Source organism: Betta splendens, chromosome 15 (genome assembly GCF_900634795.4).
Source record: "Betta splendens chromosome 15, fBetSpl5.4, whole genome shotgun sequence".
In the NCBI taxonomy this organism is placed as follows: domain Eukaryota; kingdom Metazoa; phylum Chordata; class Actinopteri; order Anabantiformes; family Osphronemidae; genus Betta; species Betta splendens.
Genome location: NC_040895.2, coordinates 18088345 through 18102956, shown reverse-complemented (window position 1 = coordinate 18102956; position 14612 = coordinate 18088345). Strand labels below are relative to the sequence as shown.

Here is a 14612-nt window from a genome sequence, read left to right as displayed (position 1 = left end):
TGCAGGTTCAGGTGAGGTCCAGTTGAACAGCTGGGGCTGATGCAGGAGCAGCTCCAGGTGTGTGAGGCTAATCCAGGTGAGTGGGAGCAGGTGTGAGAGAAGCTCTGAGACCAGGAGCTGAGGGAAACGCACAAAACCCGAAACGCAAACACGCGGCGCGAACGGAGCCTTTGTGACAAAGCGCTGACGTCCTGGGACGGATTTATTCTGCACCTTCCTGACTTTACTCGCACACCTGTCTCCACAGCTGCTCAGAAAGCCTGAGGTGTCGGCTGCTGCAAACCACACGCAGCAGCAGGAACAAAGAAACGCTGAATCTTCAAAATGTTTACAGAATTCTAATGAGGAGCGTCTCCACAGCTCTGACGACCTGTGTCACCGCCGGCGTCTGCATGGTGTCCGGTCCTGCTTCAACACTGAGGAAACGCTGTGATTTATATGTAAGTATTAGGTCATAAATCAAAGTATCGAGCAAACACAGGATTTAATCTAAAGCTCGCCAATATTTCAAGGAAGTGTGAATGTTGGGACATAAATTGACAAATTGAACTACAGTATAAAATCCTCTGGGACCGAGATAAGTGATGTCATTAAACAACAAAACTCGGAATCTGGACCGAATCTGAATAGATCTCCAGCGGCAGATGTGTGAATGTGTCTGGTGCCAGTTGTGAATCAGTTGTGTCGTCGTCGTCTCCAGATGTCTGTAAAGGCATCAGCGGCGCCTGCGAGCGCGTTGATGGAGGTGAGGGTGAGCTCCACCTCCTGTGACGCTGAACGAGGCGTCCTGCGCTGCAGCACACGGCGCCTGTTGAATAATGCAGGGCTCCTCTCACTCGCTCCGTCACTGCCGGACGCCGTCCACATGCTAATGGCAGGCGGACAGGCCGTCATCACGGGCAGCGGATCGATATCGGCCGTGCCGGCGCTCCATCCACCTCTGTTAGCACAAATAGCACGGAGCGTTTGCTGCGACGCGAGAAAAACCAGGGCAAACATATTGATTATTGATTGTAAAGATAATCAACTAAAGTCACTGACGGATGGAAAGTGGTGTCAGTCGAAGGGTCTAAGGTGTGTGTGTGTGTGTGTGTGTGTGTGTGTGTGTGTGTGTGTGTGTGTGTGTGTGTGTGTGTGTGTGTGTTACTGTGTGTGTGTGTGTGTGTGGGGGGGGTACTGTGTGTGTGTGGGGGGGTACTGTGTGTGTGTGTTACTGTGTGTGTGTGTGTGTGTGTGTGTGTGTGTATGTTACTGTGTGTGTGTGTTTTACTCACTGGGGGGTTCATTAAAGCAACACATCAGTGAGGAGAGAAAGCAGCTAAATGTGTCATGATCTGGGTTTTTGTTCTAGTTGTTTCCTGTTGTCACGCCATGTCCTGTTTTATTTTGTTAAACTTCCTGTTCTCTGTCAGCTGTCACTTACCTGTTCCCAGTATCCACACCTGTCAGTAATTACGTAATCACTCTGTGTATTTAGCCACCACCTGTTCCCATAGTCCTTTGCCAGATCGTTGTTTCGTGTGTCATCGTTGTTCCCCCAGTTCATTGTTCCCGTCCGGCCGTGTTTCATGTATCCTGGTGTTGATGATCGACCTTGTTTGCCTGCCTGACCACGCTTCTCCGCCTGACGACTCGGTACTGTTATTTCTGGCTTTCGCGTACGAACCTTGCCTGTCCCTGACGCTGTCTCTGCCTAACCCGGAATAAACCACCCTTTGATCACCGTCAACCTGTGTTCTGCTGTGCATTTGGGTCCTCGTCCGAGCGTTCCTGACAGTGACGCTGTGTAAAAAATCACCAGGTGTTTTTCCAAATGATCTTTTCTTTTCAGACGTGTGTGATCTGCCTCCATTCAGGTGCCTCACACTTGACTGATCATTAGGTCTCAGCTTTGGTGATTGGTTGGACTCATACTTACATGAGGAGCCTGTTCAGAACCGTGGTGCTCCTTCTGTGAAGCGGCTCAGACGTTCTTAGATTGAACTCAAACTGCTGTGTTCTGTTCGTGTCTCACCTTCAGCGCTGGTGGTCTGCGTGGCCCAGGGTTCCGGTCCGGTCCGGTCCGGCTCATCCCTCCGCGGTGCTGCTCCGCTCCGGTGCTGCTGTGTCACCTGGCCGACACGGCTGTGTTTTCAGAACCCAGCTTTTATGTCTCACTCCAGGGCTCAGCCACAAAATACAGTCTCATAAAAGTGGAAATTTTACCGTGACGAGCAACAGAAAACATCAGCTGCAGCCGATTCACAGGCAGTGAACATATTTAGGACCTTCTAATATTACAACGCTGGTATTTTGTACACAACAATAAGCGTCTTCTGTTTCTCTGACTTGCACAGTGAACCAGTCTGAACGCAGGAGGCTGAAGCTGGTGGGAGGAGCCTAAGGACGCAGCGACGGCGTTTGTTCCATCCGTCTGCACCTCCTCACACGCCTCGCTTGGTCTCAGCCTCAGCCTCAGTGACAGTGAGTCCTGTCCCCTTTAAGCTGCAGCCACTTCCTGCTTCGCCGCGTTGCTGTGAAGCTGCTGTCGGACTCCAGCTCCGCGGCCCATTGATCACTGAGACGAGGCCCAGCAGCCGGCGCTGGTGGTCCTGTCACTGCACGGACGTCCCGGCGCTGCAGCTCCACCACTGATGCAGGCGGCTCTCAGTGAACGTGTTCATTCCTCCTCATGGAACGTCTGATGACCCACGCGTTGACTTGTTAGGAGCACCTTTACATTATTTATGAATCGATTAGGCTTTTGTGACGGCGACTATGTTTGATGGATCTGTTCTGCAGTGACACAGAATCAGAACCCGTCCCACTCTGATCCCATTCATTTTCAGGTTCCACAGGTCCATGTTGCTCGAAACCTCGGCTCGTGATCATAAGAGAAGCGGAAGCTGAGCATCAAGATATCTGCGTTTATCAAACCACATGTTCCGCAGCCGGATGAATTTGAATCACTTGAACCAGACGTGAAAATACGAACATCACCTGGAAAAACGAATGAAATCTAATTGAGAGTACAGGTTTTGGTTTGAGGCGTGGTGTTTACTCAGGTCCCCTCCTCGCTGCAGCAGGCGCCTCATCCCTATTGGACTGTCAGTCATGCTGATGAGCTCCCTCTCTGGCGGCAGCTTCCAGCCTGAGGCCAGAGAGAAACGCTGCTGGAACCCAGCTGTGTGCGTTAATGTCAACGTAATGATTCGGTTCTGTCTGTGGCCTTTGGTTTTGCTACGGGCCAGAAGGACGAGGCTCAATGTCCTGATACTCAATACTGAGTTCATGTTTTAGGACTGTGCTGGTTTCCATCCACGTACGTGGATTCGAGACCATCCAGGCTCATTTAGTGCCAGTAATGTTTTTCATACAGTAACGCGTCAAACTAGTGTGATGTTAGAATAGTGAGTGACTTTTCACGTTCATATTCTCTCCTGGTTTTAGAGGATGAGGCCGCTTTAAACCTGAGCCCAGACTTCTGCTGAAGCCTTCGTAGCAGCCGGGTCATCGAAGAGAAGGCGTCGTCCGGTGAACGCAGGACCAGTCTCATCAGGTGTTTAATTATACAAAGAAGCAGGAATTGTGCTGCTTCAGCACCAGTTCGTTAATGTGCAATTTTAGGCTTCATGATTAATATTGTAACAACTGCGATCACGGTTTGGCTTTTCACCATGAATTAAAGTAGATGAAGGCGGATTCAGACATTCTGCATTTGGCACAAGCTTCAGTGCATCAACCCAAACGCTCCCTGAGCTCCAGTAAACTGTCTCACCAATCACAGGTGATTAAGCTGCGACTCCAGGCACCAGGAGCAAAGAAGTGGGTTCGTCCCATCAGCACCTTTATTTGTGAACGGAGAGTAAACGACAATGAGATGTCAGGATGAGACCAAGGAGCTCACTGGAAACAGTGAAAGATGCTCGACTGGAAGCTGCTTTCCTTCATGTGTGAAGACTCGCCTCAATATACAGCACAGGGCTCCCAGTGCATAACAAAGAGTGTGTGTGTGTGTGTGTTAGGGGGGGTGCGTGTGTGTTTGTGTGTGTGTGTTTATGTTTGCGTGTGTGTTTATGTTTGCATGTGTGTGTGCATGCGTGTGAGCGTGCGCGTGTGTGGCTTTAAATTTATGAGCTCGCCGGCTGCCTGTGCCTGTGGCCTGGAGCAGATGACTTTCCTGTGCTCCTGGGAGGAATTACTGTGACAGGGCAGCGGCGGATGCTGAATGGAGCACAAACAACGGTGGGAGACGAGAGAGGAGGAGGAGGAAGAGGAAGATTGAAGGCAGCATTCAAATCACCTGCAGTGAAGCACAGGCAGGTCTGAGTCTTTGCACACAGTCGATTCCGTTGCAGCTTTAAAACAGGCCAAAGAGCAGCTGTTGTCGTCCGTCTGCAGACGTGTGTGCGTCTGGTGACCTGTTCTTCTAGTGAGGAGTGAGGCATCAGCAGAGGAAGCGATACCCAGAGACGCCACGTTGGTGCAGCACACGGTGAGCAGCGCCGTCTGTCACAGCCTCCAGCCTTTAACTGGACCAAGCAAAGGTTGGCGCCACCTCCTGCTGCTTAATAACAATTAGAGCTTCTGTTGCCAAGGCTTTTCACCGAGTTCAGCGCTAACGGCTGCAGATGCAGAGCGTCAGGCGCATGCAGCAGGCCTTTCCCACAGCACCGCGGGACCAAGTCCGGCGGGTCCGGCAGCCTCCGGTACCAGGTTACCTGCCTCCCTGCCTCCGGTACCAGCCTCCTGTGTGTTTATGCGGCTCCCTGGTGGCGTCCCACTGGTTCCATGTTAACTACACACACTGCACAAGCTGATCATTTGACATCGGGGCTGGAATTGTTCTCCTGAAGAATGTGGAGGACTGTTGTAACCATTAATGCAGTTGATTCTTCCCACAGGTATAATTTGCCTTGTGCTGATTTAATATCTGCTGAGTCGTCTTCCATGTTTTATTGCCAGAGTTTAGAGCAGAGCGCTTCATAAACACAACGTAAACTTTCTGTCAGGCTCGTTATCTCGTGACGCCGCATTTATAAATGCACATTTAACAAATAAAAGCCATCAAGCGATCAACAGTTTGACTGTAATCATTTATATGAGTCATTGATTTCGATGGGCAACAGTTCAAACTCATATCGACACTGATGAGATTAAATGTGAGGAGAGGATTTGCTGCAGGGACCAGACATCGGTTTTATCATCATCTGATCCTCGGATCTTCAGATTCTGTGAAGCTGCGGCTGAAAACCTTCATCTTATTACTGCAAATGGAATAAAGATATCAATGTGGAAAAAGCTGCGTACAGGCTGATTGTGTGTTTTACTGCTGCTCAGTCCCATGTTCACAACTCATTCATTGGTTAACCAGAGTTACTGTGTGTGTGTGTGTGTGTGTGTGTGTGTGTGTGTGTGTGTGTGTGTGTGTGTTTTTCTGTGTATGCGTGTGTGTGTATTAGTGTGTGTGCGTGCATGCATACGTGTGTTTTTCTGCGTGTGTGTGTGCATGCATACGTGTGTTTTTCTGCGTGTGTGTGTGTGTGCTTGTGTGTGTGTGTGTGTGTGCATGCATACGTGTGTTTTTCTGCGTGTGTGTGTGCGTGCATACGTGTGTTTTTCTGCGTGTGTGTGTGCGTGCATACGTGTGTTTTTCTGCGTGCGTGTGTGTCACTCACAGGTGTGTTTCTGGGAATCCCTCTCGTTGACTTTGTGCCGGCGCTGCCGCTTCGTGAGCATTAAACCCAGAGAAGGACCGAGCTTATTTTCTTAGTGTTGAAAGGTCATATTTATCGTTTTCAATTATGTGGGATCCATAAAGTCTGACCCCTGCTCTCAGCGGCGCCGTCCGAACCGCTGGAGAGGGAGCCGATCCCACACTGAGCTCTGTGAGTTCAGGGTTGTTGGATTTGTGTTTTGTATCGTCTCCATAGGCCTTGAAGCCAAACGGCCGAGACTGAGAGTCGCCTCCGTTCTGCCACAGTCGCATCAACGCACCTTTGATGTTAACACTGGATTAATAACGGCCTTGAAGTTAAAGCGATCTGAGAATAAGGCCTGTGTATCGGTGACTCATCACTAATGACTACGTCAATAATACACACATACAGCAGGTTCACAGTGTGGTGGATTTTGTTTTAACACTGGTTTAACCTTAGTCTGTGTAGTGATATGGGGCCATATATCACCTCTTACACAGGCTCTACATACACACTCCTCTACACAGAAACGCACCCAGCTCGTCTCTGTTGAGGACACAAGCAGAAGAATGCGCTGGTATTTTTATGTGTGAGGCTCCGCCTGTGCAGCAGCTCTGCCTCCTCAGTCTGTCCGAGTGCAGCTTGCACGGTTTTGTCTCCCTCTCAGTGTCACTGTCCCTGCCGGCTGTCAGGATCTGTCCACCCAGCAATCTGCAGCCTCCCTGCAGCTCGACTGTTATGGGAGCGGTGGACAAGCCGCTATTTCCTCTGTGCAGCATTTAGTGTTATTTATTAAACCTTGGTTGTGTTTCAGGCTGGAGACGAGCGGTGACGTGGGCCGTCGGCCCCCTGCTGCTTCTGCAGGAGACGCTAACCCCGTCTTCTGATAATCTGCCAATTACCAAGTTTCTCCCAGTGTCAGGAGACCCCCACCCTCCATCCCCTGCCGTCTCCATGGAAACCTCTTCAGGGGCTGACAGCATGACTGTGGAGGCAGGATGAGCCCAGGGATTACGTCTGAAAACAAACGCAGGTCCTTCTTTATCCCGTTCAAAACCACCCTGTCCAAACAAGCAGAGCTGTTGTTTTTCCATTTCCTCAAATATAACATGCTGCGCTTTCAGAGTGTCGGGTGCTCCTTAGCAGGAATGTAAATGTGAGCTTGTAGCAGGGCTGATTTAAATGTATGAAATTCAAAGTGCGTGTGTCACTTCTTGGCAGCATGTGGTAAATGCATAAACACTATAGAGCAGACGCAGCGAAGCACACGGCTCAAAAACAGGCAACACCATCGCTCAGTCGCCAGCAGCAGATGAACTGGACCCGTTTCCAGTAACGATGAAGCATTTGAAGTTATCTTCAATAATAGATTATTGTTAATGGCTTATTGGACACAGAAGTAAGCAGATCAATGTGACTCTTACATCAAGGCTGACAACGCTTTTTGCATTATTTCTGTAATTAAACCAGTATAAACATGAGCAGGCGGCTCCATCGGCCGCAGCAGCGTGTGCAGGTGATCAGCTGTGCAGAAAATGGCAGAAGCAGCTCACGCCAGGTGACCTCTGGGCTCCAAGGAGACATAATGCAAAATTGATTGAAATATAAAAAAATAAATAAACAAAACAACACGTTATCGACAGAGCGGCGCAGCAGGGCCGGTGTGACATTAACGCCATCGATTGAGCCAACTCTCAGCCTGAATAGTAAAGTCCTCCTGCTTAATTTGCCATTAGAACTTCCTGACCTGCTCGTATCACCGGTGGTAAAACATCACGTCATTTTCCAATAGAATCCGTCCTTGACTCTGTGTTTGTTCCATAGTTTTCCTATTAAAAAGCTCAGATGCTGGAGGAAGCCAGCAGCCTGAAACATTAGCTCGCCGTCCCCAGAGACGCCGTCTGGGTGCTGTAAGAAACGCTGTCAGGCCTGGAAGGTCACACGTTACCTGGAGTAATACGGGACGGACGTCAGCTGGCCGTCCAGCGCCACAAATCACCATTCAGCCCACGGCTGCTGTTCAAGGTCCCGTCTGCACATTTCAATGATTCCCTCACTTTCCGCTGCCTGGCAACACTCATCTTCTTTATTGTGCTTAGAACCTCCTTAAAACATAAATTGCGATGTCGCTTTTTAATTATTGTACAGCATAGCTTCAGGTCCAATGTTTTATTACGCAGCCTTCTTCAGTTAACAGGCTGTTTTGTTTGCGGCAGCAGGGATGAGAGTCCACGTGTCGACATGCAAAGCAGTGGGAACAGAGCAGGAGGACGTGAGAGGCAGCAGTTGGTGGAGACGCTGAGCTAACGAGGAGCAGCTAAAGAGGAAGCGGCTAACGAGGAAGCGGCTAACGAGGAAGCGGCTAACGAGGAAGCAGCTAACGAGGAAGCAGCTAACGAGGAAGCAGCTAACGAGGAAGCGGCTAACGAGGAAGCAGCTAACGAGGAAGCAGCTAACGAGGAAGCAGCTAACGAGGAAGCGGCTAACGGCTGCGCGCATGCAGGATGAGAGCGACAGACTGAGGACGTCCGGTGGGCGGTCAGAGAATGACAGGACACAACAACATCAGCAAATGAAGCCTCCGGCCCAAAATTACAGCAATGAGGGAGAATTCACAACTTATCAAGAGACTAAAGTTGAAGAGGGTTTCTGTCAGCCATCGTTAAAGGTTGTCTCTCTGGAGCTTGGCCTCCACCCACGTCGCGGGGCAGGAGGTGTGAGGCGTGGGAGAGCCTGATACAGACAGGAACCAACCAGTTCCAATATATGGATGAATAAATATAATGAATCATGACCTGCGGTGCTGAACCAGCCATTAGCCGCTAATAGCCAGTGGCTCGAAGGGCAGCGACCGCTTGAGCTCATTCATTCAGTTCAAATCTAATTGTTAGAAGATTCAGAAATCTGTGATTCTGCCAGAGTTCCCACTCATGTAGCGACGCCACTCATTCTCCTTCATAGTTTGTTTACCAGCGTGTCTGAGCCATGTTTGCACAGATTGAATGTTCCTTCTAACGCTCACAAGCCTCAGCGACCTTATCAATAAGCTACTTAAAACCTGCTGTGTTTGACCTGTGGCCATATTGGATGTTTTGACCTTCGACCTTTCCACTGAACAGTTCAGCCTTGATACCATGATTCATTTTATTGCAAAGCGTTCTCTGTAAATTGTATTTTCAATATCGCTCAGCAGTAAATGTCTTGGAGGCGTCTCCAGGATCAGACACTTGGGCCATAAAGCGTTTTAACCTGGAGTAAAGGTCCACTTAGCTGCTGAAGCTGTCGTATCACACGTGAGCCGCGGATGCTGCTGTTCTTGCTAACTTTGCACGTTCGGGGTAATTTGTGACCGTGTGGCTCAATTAGAGCGAGCTGATAAAATCCAATATCGTCCAGTATTGCTGCTGTAGCTTTACAATAAAATCAATACGTGGCTGCAGAAATTGCTGCAGGTGGTTTAACATTGGAGTCAATAAACAGGAGCCCGTGTGCAGAGGTTAAGAAAGCGGTGGCTCGGACCCTGCACCGGGCAGTTACCGGCCGGCCCACCGGCCTGCTGGGGCGGCGCTGGGTCCGTTTACATCCGTCTTCTTTGTTGGTGTGATGCCACTTCCTGTCTCTGTTCCTGTTTCGCTCTCATCTCCTGCGTCTGCCTCAGTGTCAGGTGCTTCAGGCTTCCCTCCTCACACCACTGTCGCACCGTCAGTGGAGCCTCTGCCTCTATTGGGACCAGCATTTCCCACATTATCTGTCCACCATCAACAGCTTCCTCTGTCTCTGTTTGTAGCAGACTTAAATACTGTCAGTACTGCAGTAGTTATGCTTCTGAACAGAACCAAGTTTCTTACTCTTTGACTTCCACCAGTGGTGAAAGTCTGCAGCTCTTCACCTGCTCCGCTGCCCAGCATCAGCGAGCGACGGGAGCATCAGAGGACAAACTCCAGGTGAGCTCCTCTGAGCTCTGTGTTGTCTGTCGTCTGTATTTGTCGTCTGTATTTGTCGTCTGTGTCGTGTGTATCGTATTTGTCGTCTGTGTCGTCTGTGTCGCCCATCGTCTCTATCGTCTGTATCATTGGATGCACAGCTCTCAATCTCAGCTGATCTCCCATCAGTCCGAGCTGCTCCTCTCTTTAAGCTTATATCAAACAGCAGGTGGGCACATTTCAACACAACCTTGAAGTGTAATGAGGGTCAGACCTGGGTCTGTGGTATCACAGCATCAGCTATGATTTATTCAGTCTCATGTGAAGAAACCCTTCTAAGTGTGTGCGTACGTGGAGGAAAGGTGAGTAAACCGTGAAGCAAATGAGCAGTGAACTTAGAGGCTCATTAAACTGGTCTTTGCCTGCGTCTCAACGTGCACGTGCCGGCGCGTCCGCGGCGTAATGGGCTCTGTGGCGAGCAGCTGTGATGGTGATGAATGAGAGTATTAACAGTGTCTAATTAGCGACTTGCCACAATAACATGCTGTGTTCATGGGAGTGAAACAAAGAGGTGCCAGCGATGTTTACTTCTGCTTATTTATGTTGTTTTACATGCGCTAATGGAGGAAATGCTTCTCATTGCCTCTTAATACAAAGACTCTCAATGGATTCATGCTTTTCATATTAGATGTTGTAGCACATTTCCTGCTTCCGTTTGTTAACTTTACAGAAGCGGTGAAGCAGTAAAGGCTTAAACAGCGCTCAGGTGTCGTCTGTCACACTCAGAAGAGACAAGACGCAGCAGCAGAAAGCAGAAACCGCAGGAAGTTTGGCTAAATGCAGTCCAGCAGCAAGCGCTTGTGTCAGAGGCGTGAGGGACACGCGTTACTGGGACAGTTGTGTGGAAACGCAGCCAACGGAGCAGAGGTTTATACGTCACTGCTTCACTGCAGGTTTAGAGCTGAGGCGTAAAACGGGTGGGTTCAGATTGATGAGCGAATCAAGCCATGAAAAAGACATTGACTGTCAGACCTGCACCAATAGAAACGTGTTTTATGGAAACAGAAGCTCTCGCACAGATGGCTCAACATCAAACCGCATCGAATCTCATCTTCAGCAGACGCAGTCACAGCAGAGAGCGTGTCAGTGATTCGCACTCGTCACTGGAGTAACGGGGAGCAGCGGAGGTTCGGGTTAGAATCACCCGCCTCAATTAAAGAGGGTCCGATTTCCAGCTGCTCAGACAGAAGACGACACGGATGGAAGGAATGAACGCACAACCAGACAAACACAGCGTCGGAGCTGCTTCCTCCCAGCATCACTTATCAGACGCTGATTCACGCGAGGTCGCTATCACTGCAAGGTGATCCTTCTTAAAAGATTAGTCCTGAAGCGAAGACTAATGCGGGAATTAACCGGTGGCCCTTTGTGAAGTGAGGGTTTAGGTCAGGATGGTGGAAGATGCTCCGTGTCGGCACTCAGCATCCTCCAGCTTTGTGAAATGGGAGAAATGCAGGCGTCGGGTTCTTCCTCCACGCAGCACCGCCGCTCGTCGGCGCTGACATTTAAGGCCCAGGACAATGCAGGCGCTGTTTATCCCGGCCCACTGTTCGCTCCATCATCCGCAGAAAAACAGGCCTCTCAAGGTTGTTCCTGCCAAGAAGATTATGGCAGTAGCTGTTACCTTGGGATAAACTGTTGCATCCTAGAGTCTAAATTTAAGCTCAGCGGGGGCTGCAGGCCACTCTGCGTTTTATGTGGACATTTATCTTATGTCTATGAATAATCACCGATGGATTAACAGCACTTGGCAGCGTCGCTGGCAGTCTGGAGGGAGATTCCGGTCCAAGACGGAGAGCTGGGAATTTGTGTATGTGATATGTTTGGTCCAAAAAGCTGAAGAGAAGCTGCTGCAACTTGGTTTGAAACGGACGGAGGCTTCACTAAATTGAGCCGCTGCAGGTTAGAATTTGTTCTAAGCAGCGAGAGCTTCATGTAAAGACTGCTGAAGTCGAGTGGCACCGTGGTCCCACCTCATCAGAGAACCTGGAACCTGGTTCTGTAGCTGTCAGGTTCTGGGCTGGTTCTGGACCCGTCAGGGTCACACGCAGCTGGGCTGGACTCTGCTGCTAAGGTCCAGGAAGAGCTGGAGAACCTGGAACAAAGCAGGAGAGGCTCCATCGCAGTCTGAACCACAGTCGGTTGTGGAGCTGCTGGTTGTTAGTCAGGACAGCGGCTGCTGGGAGGCTGCAGGTCGTCCCTGTGGACCTGTCAACCACTCCTTTCACTTTCCTCCTATGATGATGTCACACACACGAGGTCAGAACAACTTTCTGGTTCAAAGCAGTTCCCTCTTGTGAGAGTAAAAACTACATCAACATAATGAAATTATTATAAGTATGAAAATGTCTTTTTAAACCGAGACAACAAACAGAAGCTCGTGTGCGTCCGACGGGGAGGAGGCTGTCGCAGCTCAGCCTGAAACAGTGAATCACTGAAGTGGGTTCAGTGTGTTCACAGTCACTCAGGTCACATGATGGAGGAACAGCTGAGGTCCCGCTGAGCGTGGGCCGACGGCGGACCCCATCGCTGCTGCTGTGATGTGCAGCCGTTACGGAGCAGAGGAACACGTTGAGAGGAAGCTCATATTAGCGTGTCAGTCGCTTCCAGAGTTCACGTATTTGAAACACTTGTCCGTTTAAATGGAAACACCTTTTCTCCTCCCTCTCTCACATTTCACTTAATTGGATTTCCTTTCTGCTCCTTAAGCTGTTTGTCAGCGTGAAGGCTTTCAACAGTCTAATTGTACAGAAGAGCTCCGTGCTCATAGAGGAGGGTTGATACCCGTGAGTCATTTTCTATTTACTGTCACGTTGTGGGTTGAGAAGTCTGGGGAGTTATTTTGGATGTGAGTATGCGCAGCAGCAGGCGGGGGACGGCGGGCGGGCGGAGACAAGACGCGGTGGGATGACAAACGGGGGCCGAAGCTGGAGCTGAGAAAATACCCAGGAAAACAGAGATAAAAGCAGGGGAACAAAGCAAATCAGAGCCAAGAGAAGAGAAGGGATGAAAGGACGCTGTTTGGCTGGAAACGAGGAGAATACAAGATGCTGGAGGAGGGAGGAGAGAGACAGACGCCGAGGCCCAGACGCCGAGGCCCAGAGCAGCGGCTGGAACCACCAACGGCAGCTGACTGGGACCGTCTGGGTCCTGACGGCCAGAACCCGAGCTCAGAACCGTTCAACTGTCTCCAACGACAAAGACGAGTCTGATGTGACCCCGATCGGGCTCAGAGCGGCTGGAAGAAGGGATCAAGACACAAAGGCTCATTTAGCTGCAAAGACGTTTCCGGGTGTTAGTGGAACCATTGGGATGATTCTGACAGGTGACAGTGAGCAGAGGCTCAGTAACGGGGAATGAAGCAGCTTCATCACCTTCAGCCCTTTTTATACCTGTACATGTCACAGTGTCCTCAGGTTCAGCAGTTCTGTTGTTTTTTATGGCTAATTTCCACGTTTGCTTCAGTTTAATAACCATTACAACCACAGTTGGACCTGAGGCACAAATAGGAGAAAAAGAGCAATGAGGAAGATCTAAATTAAGATTGGGCCCGAGTCAGGGTGAACGTGTCTCCCCACGGCCCACGAGACTGAGACCCGGGAACACCTGAAACCACACCATCACAGAAACACGAGCCACAACCTGGAGCTGAAGGTTCAGAGAGAGGTCACACGGGCTCAGAGTCGGACTCAGCTGCTCTGACTGACAGAACGCATGTTACTGAGGCTCAGGAACAGGGTGGTGCAGACATTTTAAAGGGCAGTGGCCCAAAACAAAGAAAGGGTAGTTACACGATATGCAAATAAAAGACGAAGGACTTCTGTAATAATCATAAAACATTATAATACGTTAAGGTTTTGGCTTTTTCTCTGTTGTATAATTGACTTTCTTTATAAGAATTGACAGTTTTTCCATTAACCTAAATGTGAATCTGTCATGTGTGAGCTAGTTAGTTAATTAGGGCTCTCAGTTAGCTACAGTAGCTACTTCTGTCAGTTTAGCCCCGTGGTGCTGGAGGAACGCTGTTTCCTTTCACTGTGCACTGCACTGTGTGGATGCAGTGACAAAAACATCCTACTCGACTCGAGTCTCTCTCTCCTCTGAGCCAAAATGAGATGCTCAGTTCCATCAGTAGCAGCTAATGAGTGTAGATCCATGTCAGCGCAGAAACGCGGATCAGCTGATTAAACCTCCTCGGTTCAGACTCAGGAAGTGAACCGACAGCGACGCATCCACTCATCACTTCCAGGTGTCGCTGGCGCTGCTAACGACGGTCGTGCTCCACTTTCCTGTTTCTGACTCAGTGACGTGGCTTGAAGGACGTATCGGGATGTGGTGCCGTGTGAAGTGGAGCCCAGCTGATCACGCTGCTTATGAGCTGCTTTGTCAGTAAAGGACAACTAAGAGCTGAGAATCTTAACAGAATCTTCCTGCTGCTTCTGTCTTTGTTTGGCGCCGTCAGCCCAGTTCTGCTCTGCTTCCACCTCTACTTCCTGCCGTCCCTGATCTTCTCTGGGCCCGTCGCTCCTCACACCTGTCCCACTGAAGTCCTGCAGTGTGAGGACGTGGCTGGATAGTGGCCCGGTTCTGAGTGCAGCCTGTGTTCGTCTCCACAGGCTGCTTTAATGCGGTGCTGTACTGAACCCAACACTGAGTCCTACAGACCAGTGCAGGTGACGATCTCCTTAATGACTGGACCAAGCAGGCGTCCGTTCAGCCCATTTCTACTGAACAGAACAGTTTAATTGATGCTAGTTCTGTGAGATGACATGTTCCTTCACCCTGTACACACTTAACGAGGCCTGTTCGATTCAGATTTCTGCAGAAACATTATTTATAGTTCAGTCCATTGTGGAGCAGGTCCTTAAGTACCTGACCTTAAGTGAGGATTCTGAAGTGGGAGCACTTTTTTTGCTCTTTATTGTTAACTTGATAAATTCTGCCAAACCTA

At 49.8% G+C, this 14612-nt stretch overlaps 2 long non-coding RNA genes across 6 annotated transcripts in view; both read left to right on the top strand.

Moving 5' to 3' along the window:
- LOC114841960 (uncharacterized) overlaps positions 1-5054 on the top strand; it is a 5243-nt gene extending 189 nt beyond the window's left edge. The window contains exons 1-6 of one of the 5 annotated variants that reach the window (XR_008692689.1): positions 1-76; positions 248-440; positions 2337-2463; positions 3430-3538; positions 4005-4302; positions 4381-5054. The exon at positions 1-76 is cut by the window's left edge and continues 189 nt beyond it. This is a non-coding gene — a long non-coding RNA (uncharacterized LOC114841960). The other 4 variants (XR_008692688.1, XR_008692690.1, XR_003783229.3 and 1 more) reach the window with 4 other exon arrangements.
- A 607-nt stretch (positions 5055-5661) lies between these two features.
- On the top strand, positions 5662-9607 carry LOC129603024 (uncharacterized). Its single transcript, XR_008692569.1, has 3 exons — positions 5662-6711; positions 7503-7703; positions 7898-9607. It is a non-coding gene; the product is annotated as an uncharacterized LOC129603024 (long non-coding RNA).
- The last annotated feature ends 5005 nt before the right edge of the window (positions 9608-14612 follow it).